The sequence below is a fragment of the Clupea harengus genome, chromosome 8, assembly GCF_900700415.2.
Source record: "Clupea harengus chromosome 8, Ch_v2.0.2, whole genome shotgun sequence".
In the NCBI taxonomy this organism is placed as follows: domain Eukaryota; kingdom Metazoa; phylum Chordata; class Actinopteri; order Clupeiformes; family Clupeidae; genus Clupea; species Clupea harengus.
The window spans coordinates 19,004,802-19,016,403 of NC_045159.1; the positions used below are offsets into that span (position 1 = coordinate 19,004,802).

Sequence of the window (11,602 nt, forward strand, 5' to 3'; positions counted from 1 at the left end):
GTATGAGTGTGAGGGAGAGAAAGAGTGAGCGAAAGAAGTTGAGAGAGGAAGAAGGAGACAGAGAGTGTGCGTGTGTGTTTGAGAGAGAAAGAGCAAGACAGAGGGAGTGGAGTGTGTGAGAGAGAAAGCAAAAGAGAGAGGGAAAAAGTGTGTGTGTGTGTGAGAGAGAGTGAGTGTGAGAGGGAGAATGGAAAAGAGAGATGGAGAGAGTATGAGTGTGTGTGAGAGAGAAAGGGAGGGAGCTTGTGTTTGTGTGAGAGAGAGAGGGAGGAAGTGTGAGAGAGAGGCAGGGCGCGTGTGTATGTGTGAGAGAGAGGGAGGAAGTGTGAGTGTGTGAGAGAGAGAGAGAGAGGGAGAGGGAGACAGACGGAGAGGCACAGGCTGCAGTCTGTCAAAAGTAGGCCTCATGTGACTGCTACGGAGAGGTTGAGTCTACTTTTATCTGCGTGACACACCCCGGCTCTCTCACTTACAGTAGCCTGCTAGAGGCTCCAGGAGGAACGCAGTGCGAGACAGAGACAGAGACAGAGAGACAGAGAGAGGAGAAAAAGAGAGGGAGCGGTAAGTTTGGGATTTCTTCCTGGTGTTTGTTTTGTTTGGACGGAGAGGGCATGTGACTTTTGCTAGCGATTAGAGTCTGCGCAAGAGGGCTGGACTCCGATTCTGTTTGGGTCTGTCTGTCTGTCTGTCTGTCTGTCTGTATGGGTTCTGTCTGTCTGTCTGGGTTCTGTCTGTCTCAGACGTGGAAGATCTTCATTGTGTGGAGGGGAGGAGACACTTTTGTGAAGTTGTGGAGATGTTTTTATTTCTCTCATGCACTGTACCTCTCACTCTCAGTCTCAGTACACACACACACACACACACACACACACACACACACACACACACACACACACACACACACACACACACACACACACACACACACACACACACGATCCCTTTTTGCATTCCACACTCTCTGCAACGGTTTATTTTTTAACTACTTTGTGATCTCCGGACGACAGGGAGAAATCATTTTTTTGCCAGGAGAGAAAAAAAAGTTGGACGGCCTGCTGCTTGAAGTCCCTCCTTCCAAAGTTTTAGCACACGCACACACACACACACACTGAGATTTGAGGGGTTTTAAGGGTGTTGAGCAGCGTAACTATTCTTTCTCTCTGTGTGAAATGTGGAGACATCTTCTCCCCCTGTTGCCATATCAGCCCCAGTGCACATATGGCTCCCATTACATGTTACCCCGCCCCCCTCCCCCAAAGACCGAGGGGGGGGCTGCTTCTATAAATAAGTAGCTCGGCACTTACTGTGGAAAGATTTGTGAAGTAACCAATGCTTTGGCACTAGCACACAGGATAGGGCTATTGCTTGCGTTTTTTTCACTCTCATCTGGCCTTTCTTTTCTCTCCCTCTCTCTTTCTTTGTTTGTGTGTGTCGGTAAGTGTGTTTGCTTGGCAAGGCCTTAAGTCTTACCGTTGTGACTCACTGCCAATGTGTGAGTGTGTTAGTGTGTGTGTACTTGTGCGTCTGTCGGTTACGGTTGCATGTCATGTTTGTGTGTATGGATGTGTGTGTGTGTGTGTGTGTGTGTGTGAAGGTAAATGTGTGTGTGTGTGTGTGTGTGTGTGTGTGTGTGTATGTGTGTCCGTGTGTCTGTGTGCGTGTGTGTGTACGTGTGTGTGTGTGTGTGTGTGGAGGAGTACACTTGGCTCGGAGTGTAGTGCAACAGCTGATAGGGGGGTGACAGAGCGAAGCAAACAGCAGCTGGAAATAGGGCTCCCACTTGACCCCCCCCCGCTCCCCTCCACCCCCACGTGCTAGGGGTTGTGCACAATCTTTATTAGATTTCTGCAAACAATGAGATATAATACCCAGGCTTCACTGGCTGTGGAGATATTTGGCAGTACCATGAGTTCTGCAGTTCTACAGTTCTCATGCGCATGCCTGCAGAGACCAACACTTAGTTTAAAGAGCTGATTGTATTTCATACACAGTTATTGCAAAATCAACAAAGGCATTTAAGCGCTGCCGTTTCTTCTTACTTATGTTCAGTGATGAAACAGTGATGGCTTTTTAAATGATTACTAGTGTGTGTTTGTGTGAGTTCTACAAATGCCATGCTTATGGGTTCAAGGAGCTCGGCGCGGTAAAAATAAACGCACGGCAGAGTCACACAAATAGGCTGAACATGTAAAGCTCATAAAAAACTGCTTTTTATTAAATCAGAATCAGACAAATCCTTCTATTATTGAGAGCAGGTAGCCTCCATCCATCCATAGGGTACAACATACAGGTTCCACTCCTCTGTGGACCATATATCTATAGTATCATAGCCGCTTGGCATTTTTACGATGCGTAGGGAAAAGACGGGGTTTTGAACATCCACCACTGTGGCGATGCTAGCCAGAGAGAAGCGCTCAGAGATTTAGTTGCACCAGATCTTTTTTTCAGCTCAGGAAGCAGCGGAGTGGTTTGTGAATCGGAGCTCACTGACTTCAAAAGAAACAAAACCTGCATCTGTTTAGCATCAGCCATGACTGTGTGCAAATGTTTAGACTTCAGATGTTTAGACTGCAGGATGGAAAGAGAGAGAGAGGGAGAGGGAGAGAGAGGGAAACAGGGGGAGAGGGAGATAAAGATAGAGAGAGAGGGAGAGAGAGAGGGGGGGAGAGAGAGAGGGAGAGAGAGAGAGGGAAACAGAGGGAGAGGGAGAGAGAGAGGGAAAAGAGAGAGAGAGAGGGGGAGAGAGAGAGAGGGAGAGAGGGAAACAGAGGGAGATAAAGATAGAGAGAGAGAGAGGGGGGGAGAGAGGGAGAGAGAGGGAAACAGAGGGAGAGGGAGAGAGAGAGGGGGGGGGGGAGAGAAATAATGTGCTTGCTTGTGTGTGATAATGAGTTGAGTAGGCCCTGGGTCAGAGAGCTTTAGAACTATCATGAATTCCTTCCTCCCACTTTCTCTCCTACGTTTTGTGTAACAGAGTTCCATTCTGACTTCTCTCTTTGATTTCCATATTCTCATCATAGATGTTATTTATTCATCAATGGTATCTGTGAAAGTAAATGATAGAATAGAAGTTTTCCCTTTTTTAGTGTAGTTTATTTTAAGCGTTATATACATGACAACATATACATTCTTATGACCACACACATGGCCACGTACCATAAACATGACAAATGGATTAACATGATATATGATGGGCACTGATGAACCGCAGGTGTGCAGATTGTTCAACAAGTTGCGAGTCTTCTTTCATTGGACCATGTCATATGGATGCAACTTCACTGTTAATCTGACTGACAGTCATGTTTAAATCAGTGCCTATTCAAGTCCAGACTGCAGTGCAGTGTCATGCGCAATGTGTGTGTGTGTGTGTCTGTGTGTGTGTGTGTGTGTGTGTGTGTGTTTGTGTGTGTGTGTGTGTGTGTGTGTGTGTGTGTGTGTTTGCATGTGCGTTCTGGCATTGTTCTTTAATGCGGGCCTATTTAGCTGCCTCACTTCCACTCTCTTGCAAGTGCTTTGATGAGTCTTGAAGAGCAGTGTGAGTGTGTGAGTGTGTGTGTGTGTGTGTGTGTGTGTGTGTGTGTGTGTGTGTGTGTGTGTGTCACCTTTCTCTCACTCTTCCACCTGGAGACATAAGGAGCCGTGGTGTGTGTGTGTGTGTGTGTGTGTGTGTGTGCGTGTGTGTGTGTGTGTGTGTGTGTTTGTGAGTTCAGCTTCTTACCCCACCAGGTGATTGCCTTCATTAGTTCCCTCTCCATGACAGGACAGACACTGATTAGGGAAGCATGCAGGTGGGGAGAGCGGTTTACATGACAACACACACACACACACACACACACACACAGACACACACACACACACACACACACACACACGTGTGTATATGCATGCAAGCAACTGGAGTGGAGTGGGTTTAGTACAGGATATCCCCACGGCCAAAGAGGCCTCTTGTCCAATCAGAACGTAATGAAGTCCTCTGGCTGCTGTTTAATCCTCTACTCTAATACATGCCCCATGTTACGCTGGCACCGATCTGCACTGGCTCCTCCACAGACCAGATCCCGTCCAGAGATAAGCGCTTACTGGGGTTGGATGAGTCTGACAGGATTTCCATGTGGTTGAAGCGTGTCGTGATCATGCCTCACAGCTGAAAATGATACGGTATGCAAGACAGCCGACTCCACAGAGACAAGGGCACACTGGAACAATCTGCTTGGCTGCTTGTCAGATGGCAGCCAGATTAGGAAGGGACCGGGCCCAGATTTGGGTCACATCACCAGAACTCAGCAGTAGGAGTAGTCAGCTGGTTCTGTGTGTGTTTCCAGCAGCAGTCTATCACACACACACACACACACACACACACACACACACTCAGAAAGATACACACACCAGTCTGAAGATTCCAGTCCGATAACAAACAAATCAAGTCTTTGGGTGTCTGGGAGTATTTTCTAAAACTTCCTTGTCAATCTAAATGTGGAGTGATTGGCTGAAAATACTAGCCGACATGCAGGCAGATAAATGGCTGCTGGATAAACTGCAGGCTAGCAATGGTGAGTTCAAAGTCAACTGGCAGCTAAGTAGATCTCAGATCGAAGTTGGCACCAGCCAGACTGTAGTCTGTACCTGGCACGGAGCCTGATGCCATAGCAACATGTCAGACATATTGGCATGGAGTCTGATGAAGCAGAGGGTCACAGGCAAGCTCGTATTTGTCACCTCAGGTCAGTTGGAAGGGAACGCCTCAGTGAGTCAGTGAGGATGGAGGAGGATGGATGTGGCCTTCATCTAGAGGAGATTAGCCAGATCCTTGCCAAATCCGTACCAACTCTGCACCAGATCCAAGCCAGATCCACACCAGGTCTGTGTCGGGTCTGATCTAGACTCAGCTAATATCTGGTAGGTGGTCCTGTGGCTACTATCTGGGTGTGGGTGAAATGTGTTCAATAATGAGTGTTGGTGGCACAGTGGTTGGCGTTACGGTCGACCTGGGTTTGATTCCCAGCCGCTGTGGGATGCCTATGTTAGTCCCCTTGAATAAAAGTGTCGGCTAAATACCGGACCCTTAGCTAATGTCTGCTAAATACCAGACGCTTACTTTTAATGTTTGGTAAGTAGTCGCCTAGTTCGTGGTCCTGTTGCTAATATTTGGTATGTAGTCTTGTTGCTAGCGTCTGGTTTATGGTCCTGTTGCTAATGTCTGGTTTCTGGTCCTGTTGCTAATGTCTGATTTGTGGTCCTGGTTCTAGCATCTGGTTTACGGTCCTGTTGCTAATGTCTGGTTTGTGGTCCTGGTGCTAGCATCTGGTTTCTGGTCCTGGTGCTAGCATCTGGTTTATGGTCCTGGTGCTAGCATCTGGTTTGCGGTCCTGTAGCAACATTTAACTGATTTGTCCTAAGTGTTTCCACCACTGCTAGTGCAGATGGATGTGTGTTGGTGGTGCTTTTCTTTGCACACTCCTACACAAACCCCCCTATGATTTTATGTGGGAGATGCAGTCTTTCTTCCCTTTTTTGGGTCACTGCAGGGTACTAAAGGCTTTTAGATTGTTTTGTGTCGTCTGTTTATTGTGTTACCCCCTCTGCACAAATAAGATTTCTCCCACTGCATCTGTGGACATGACCATTACAAAACAGCTTGGCAGGGGTTTGTGAAATCCTGGCCTCTGCTTAAGTGACAATTCGGTAATGGTGAGCCTGGTGACAAAATCCATAGAGGAAATTGTTTCATTTGACGTTATTATATACCCACAGTATCCATCAAATTCACATTTTGGCTCGGTAATTTCAAAGTCAGTGCATATTGCCTTTAGAAAAATACATATTATTTTCTGTGATCAGGAGATACCGGCCTGCAAGATTCTGTGTGTGCAAGACACAGAGAGAGAGTAAGAGGGAGAGGGAGAAAGGAGAGTTAAGAGAGAGGGAGGAAAAGAGTGGAGAGACAGAGAAAGAAGAAGGGAGGGAGTGGAAAGAGACAGAAGGAGAGAAGGAGATAGAGAGGGAAGGAGTTAGGGAACGCTCAGAAGAAAGTGAAAGTGACATTTTGCGGAGTGACTGTTAGAGCGGGGAGGAAGAGGGTAAGTTCAGTGGAATAGCTCCCCCTCCCCTCCCCTCTCCTCCTCTTCCCCGCTGCGCATCCCCCCCCCCCCCCCCCCCCCCCCCCCCCCCCCCCCCATATTGCGGGGCCAGAGGGACTGGCATCTTCACAGGTGGAGGAGGACGAAGGCAGGAGGACTAAGCCACCGGCAGGTGCATTATGTCCTCTGCAATCTCCCCCGACTCCCAGGGATTTCACAGGCCTCAGAAAAGCCCTGGCTGGGCTCCTGCATCTGCATCACGTACTCCTCGTGTGTGTATGTGAGTATATGGGAGTCTCTCCCTGGCTGGGCTCCTGCATCTGCATCACGTACTCCTCGTGTGTGTATGTGAGTATATGGGAGTCTCTCCCTGGCTGGGCTCCTGCATCTGCATCACGTACTCCTCGTGTGTGTATGTGAGTATATGGGAGTCTCTCCCTGGCTGGGCTCCTGCATCTGCATCTCCGCTCCACGCCGCTCCGCTCCGCCCACCCTGCCGAGAGGAGAACATCAAAGAGTATCAGCCACCCAGCTATTCAGCCAGATGTGTGTGTTTGTGTGTCATTTTTGTGTGTGTACGTGTGTGCATGTGAGTATGTGTGTGTGTGTAGGAGTGTGTGTGTCTGTATGAGTGTGTGTGTGTGTGTGTGTGTGTGTGTGTGTGTGTGTGTGTGTTTTTGTGTGTGTGTGTGTGGCATAATGTTAAGCTTTTTGTCTCTTTGTTCATCACACAGATCAGGATGATAAAGTGCTAATGTCCTCTTAGTTTACAAGCCGGTCAAACACAAAAGCAAATCGCTCACCATTATTTTTTCCCTTCCATAGAGGGATAAATGGCTTCTGTGATAAATGGCTCTCGCAGTGTAGTCTGTCAGGAGGAATCAGACTGCTGGCTGTGTCTGAGTGCTCAGTCTTTAAGTGGACTGTACACACGCCACCCATGGAGTGCAGCGCGGGGGCCATATTGACATGAGGCCTAACAGGGAAAAGCACTTCAGGGTCGCAGACAAGCACTTTCTCACCTTCAGGCTGGGCAGTGGGGAGTGGATGGGAGCGGAGCCGGGTAGGGGAGGGGAGGGGAGGGGAGACAGGGCAGGAGAGGCCGCTGGCTTTGGGCCATGGAAGCAGTTAATGTTTGGCCAAGGAGCCAAGGGCTTTCTGTCTGTAGGTGAGCACTGCAGATTTGTAAAGTAAAGGGTGATTGTGTGTGTGTGTGTGTGTGTGTGTGTGTGTGTATATGTTTTTGAACCTAATGGAGTTCTATAAGAGCATTTTGACTTTCTGCCTTTTTCGTCATTTTAATGCAGTCAGTAGTTGTTGGAGAGGCATGGGTGGGTTGCCAGTTATAATTCAGTCAGTAGTTGTTGAAGAGGCATGGGTGGGTTGCCAGTTTTAATTCATTCAGTCGTTGTTGAAGAGGCATGGGTGGGTTGCCAGGCCTGTGTGTTTGGTCTTTGTTTATGCACAGGTTTGGTGTTAGAGTATTAAACTGTGGCGTGATGAAGGTGTGCTCGTTCCCTTCATCTTTAACCAATGAGAGAATCACATCTGTAGCTCAAATGAGTTGTAGTTGGACAATCAGTTAATCTCTGTATCCAGCGTCATCAGTATGACCTTATGGACCATCACACTAAGCTACTCTGATCCTAACCTATTACACACACACACACACACACACACACACACACACACACACACACACACACACACACACACACACACACACACACACACACAGTCTAAACTCAGCTACCCTGATCCTAACCTAACCCCAAGTCTACAACCATGTGCTTCTGAGGGTCAGCAGAAGGTTGGGTGATTGTGCATGATGGACCCTTAAAACTGGACCACCTTTTCATCAGAACCAATAGTCAGAGTCAGTCTCATCACACATACACACACACACACACACACACACACACACACACACACACACACACACACACACACACACACACACACACACACACACACACACACACACACACACACACACACACACAAACACACACACAGCATTGCACTGGACAGAAGCTGTACCAAAGCCCAACCTCACCGCATTCATAAAGACACTATAATAACAGATGATAAAGGGAATCTACTCTTCTTATGCTTGAAGTGTAGTCCTCTGGTGTTTGGAGTAGACCTCAAAATGTACGGACTTCTGGCAAAGTAATTAGACATGAAAGAAATGAAATGCTGTAAAGGGAGGTACCTTTGAGTGAGACGTAGAGAAGGCGAATGACTTGGGATAAAATATTACACAGTTGAAATAAGCATTGCCCAAAGTGATAAATATATCCTTCCGAACAAGACTTTAAAATGAGATATCATCCATTACGCTGTAAAGGAAATAGTTGTGAGTGATGTTGAGCATTCCTGTAGAAGTGATGAAAATGTTCCCCCTGAAAAAATGAATTATTGGTAAATATGCTGATTTGGTAGCTCACAGACCCTGATGGTTGTAGCTGTAATAAAGCCACTTATTGTGGTTTCTGAGACAAACATTACCCCCAAGATTGATTGTGTGCTTCAGTCATCCACTAATGTGATGAGCATGTGATGTGATGATTGCAGACTGCACAGAAATAACTGAGTCTGACTCCACCCGGCAACAGCAAGAACAACAGACACAGAACAACAGGCACAGAACAACAGTCACTCGCACATTACTATCATGGGAGGTTTCCATGTGGTTGCTTTATTTGAAGTTCTATTTTATTCTGTTCTATTTGGTGTTCTATTCTATTTTGTTCTATTTGGAGTTCTATTCTATTCTGTTCTATTTGGAGTTCTATTCTATTCTATTCTGTTCTGTTCTGTTCTGTAATACAACAGCCTCACACAAAATCACTGCACAACATTCACTGACAAGATGGCCATGAACATTTTCTTTTTTGTCAATGATATACCCACTCATAAGGCGCAAAGGGACACATTGGCATGTGTAGAGACAGGTTGGTAACAGCCAAAGAGAAAAGAGAGAGATACCGAGGGCAGTAAATAAAGTAAAGCCCAATTTCCTCATTTCCAGCTCTATTTCCTCAGTGGTCTTTGTTCCCCCCCTAAGATTTTTTTTTTTACTTTGCCCTGACAAAGGGCTACATCCAGAGCCCACTGAAAGCCCTCACGCAGTGCACAGAAAAGCCCTTCAGTCAGGGAGGGGAGCTTCTGCTTGGGCATCATCTCCCTGTGGGTGGAAATGGAGGAGAGGGCTAGAGCAGAGCACTGGAGGTCTCAGAACGGAGCACCACACCTGATCCATACCAGCGCCAAGCGTGGGCCTACCCAGGCAGAACTGGGCCAGACCGGCGCCACATCAGCTCCGTAGCCGGGCCAGAACTGGGCCATGCCAGCACCCCATCTGGGCAGCTTAAGTGTTTCTGCAAATGTGCTTGTCAATCTGTCAGTGGGGAAAATAGCACAGATCAAAACCATCACAGATGGTGATAAAAAACTGGATGGATTTAGCCCAGTTATGGCCTGGGTAGGGTCCTGGTCTGGCCCAGGTATGGGCCTGGTTTGGCATGCATCTGCCCTCTGCTGTGGTGGGGCTAGTTCTGCATGGCACACACTGCTTGTGCAACTACACAGCTGTGGTCCAGATGTTCATCCCACATATGCCATAAATACTTTCCTTTGTTCATTCATTCAGATTACAACTCCCACATCCCCTGCAGACAGCAAGGAGAAAACTCACCCTCACAGCATTGCTCATAGATTTAGCATGTACTCTGCTGTGTTGGGAACTATTTGATTCATTGGATTAGCATGTGTAATTATTTGGAAATAGCTGTATGAAGTGCTTGCTTAGTGCTGTGAATAGAAGTGCAATGGTGAATAAACAAAGAGGTGTTCTAGTTTTGGGCTCCAGAATGTAATAATAATAATAGAGATGCTTGGTTAGGAGAGGAGAGGAGAGGAATGAAGCATATTGTTTAATTTGGTCTCTAATTTTCCATTTCACTCGGTTGCTCGCCCCTGCATGCATTTAATCTCGAGTGCGCCCCCCCCCCCTCGCCGCAGCTCTTCTCTGTGCATTAATCACATGACCAGTGAACACCTACAGCTTGCATTTTTCACCACTTCCACTTGTCTCGGCCCTGTCCGGTCCAGCCCGGTCGTCCTCGTTCTACGAGCTGTGCTCTTCCTTTAACACAGGCTCGGGCCGCGCTGTGAGATCGGGGCGGTGGGATGGAGTGAATGCTGTTCCTCGGCCCGCGCTGTGAGATCAGGGCGGTGGGATGGAGTGAGTGCTGTTCCACGGGCCGCGCTATGAGATCAGGGCGGTGGGATGCAGTGTTAGCTGCGCGGCGTGTCAGATGTTGACACGGCAACCCTCGGGGGCAATGACAAATGTCCTGAAAGAGGAAGGAGACAGGTTCAAAGGGGGAAATAGCCTTTACGGCTGTGTGGTGGTGTAATTGAAATACGCAAAGAAGAAAACCTGCACTCTTCAAAGCTCGGTTAATCAACGTTTAATTGCAGCTTTTGTCTGCTTGTTTGTGTACGAACATTTGGCTCTTTTGGTTTGGAGTCTTTATTGATGGCTGTCCTCTTTCAGTGTCAGTGGCTTGGTGACTGATACCTCTGACTTTAATATCAGATGACAGTCTACATGGGTGTCAAGAGGTAGGGCATTGTTATGCTGTGCCTTATGGCCCAAACTCATCTGAAACACCTCCTGGCATTTTGGAGAGACGCTCACTCTAGGGATGTGAAATTGGGTTTAGAAGCCCCGTAATCGTGGCAGGCTAGTCTGAGCAGCACATTTTTGATGTGCGATTAAGGTGACAGACCATGAACGCGCGGGGATGGAAGAAAAGAGCGGGCAAGGAGAGAAAGGGACCGGGAGTCTTTTTGAGTTTCAGAAGGCTGTCGTCCGCCATTTGTCTCAGTGAGCACGGAGAGTGTGTGTGGCTGTCAAATGCCATGTACGCAACTGGAAGTAGTCAGCTGCACAAAGCCGTCTAGACAGAGAATTGTAGTTTCTGCGGGGAGTTGTTAAGGGGGCCATTATCGCCGGGGCTGGGGGGTGCACAGCTCTGCTACCACGTCAGCACACAGAGGCAATTAGGATCATCACTTAGGGACACCACTGGGGCACCAGCAGAGCCAGGGAGGGGGGTGGGTAGAGGATAGAGGACTGGAAGACATGCATGGCCGTACAATATCTGGGCCTGATCTGGCTCTGGTCTGGCTCTGATCTGGCTCTTGTCTGGCTCTGGTCTGGCTCTGATCTGGCTCTGGTCTGGCTCTGATCTGGCTCTGGTCTGGCTCTGATCTGGCTCTGATCTGGCCCTAATCTGGCTCTGGTCTGGCTCTGGTCTGGCCCTGATCTGGCCCATATTGGGGCATTTCCACTTTGGGGAAAAGCCTTGGACTTGACCTGTTTCCCCCTCTGAGTCTGAGCAGGGGGCCGTAGGCCAAATGTCCTCAGTTCGCTCCTGGAAAGTGGGCAGGTTTGAGGCTGAACTGAGTTCTGGAAAGGGAATATAATGCAACAAAGCCTGAGAAATGTAACA

At 48.1% G+C, this 11,602-nt stretch overlaps 1 protein-coding gene across 1 annotated transcript in view; it reads left to right on the forward strand.

Moving 5' to 3' along the window:
* Window positions 1-327: 327 nt before the first annotated feature.
* The window catches only part of LOC105900348 (delta-sarcoglycan), a 98,379-nt gene continuing 87,104 nt past the window's right edge, over window positions 328-11,602 (forward strand). The window contains exon 1 of the mRNA XM_031572714.2: window positions 328-561. The gene's annotated coding sequence lies outside the window, so the exon portion shown is untranslated. The remainder of the gene's footprint in view (window positions 562-11,602) is intronic.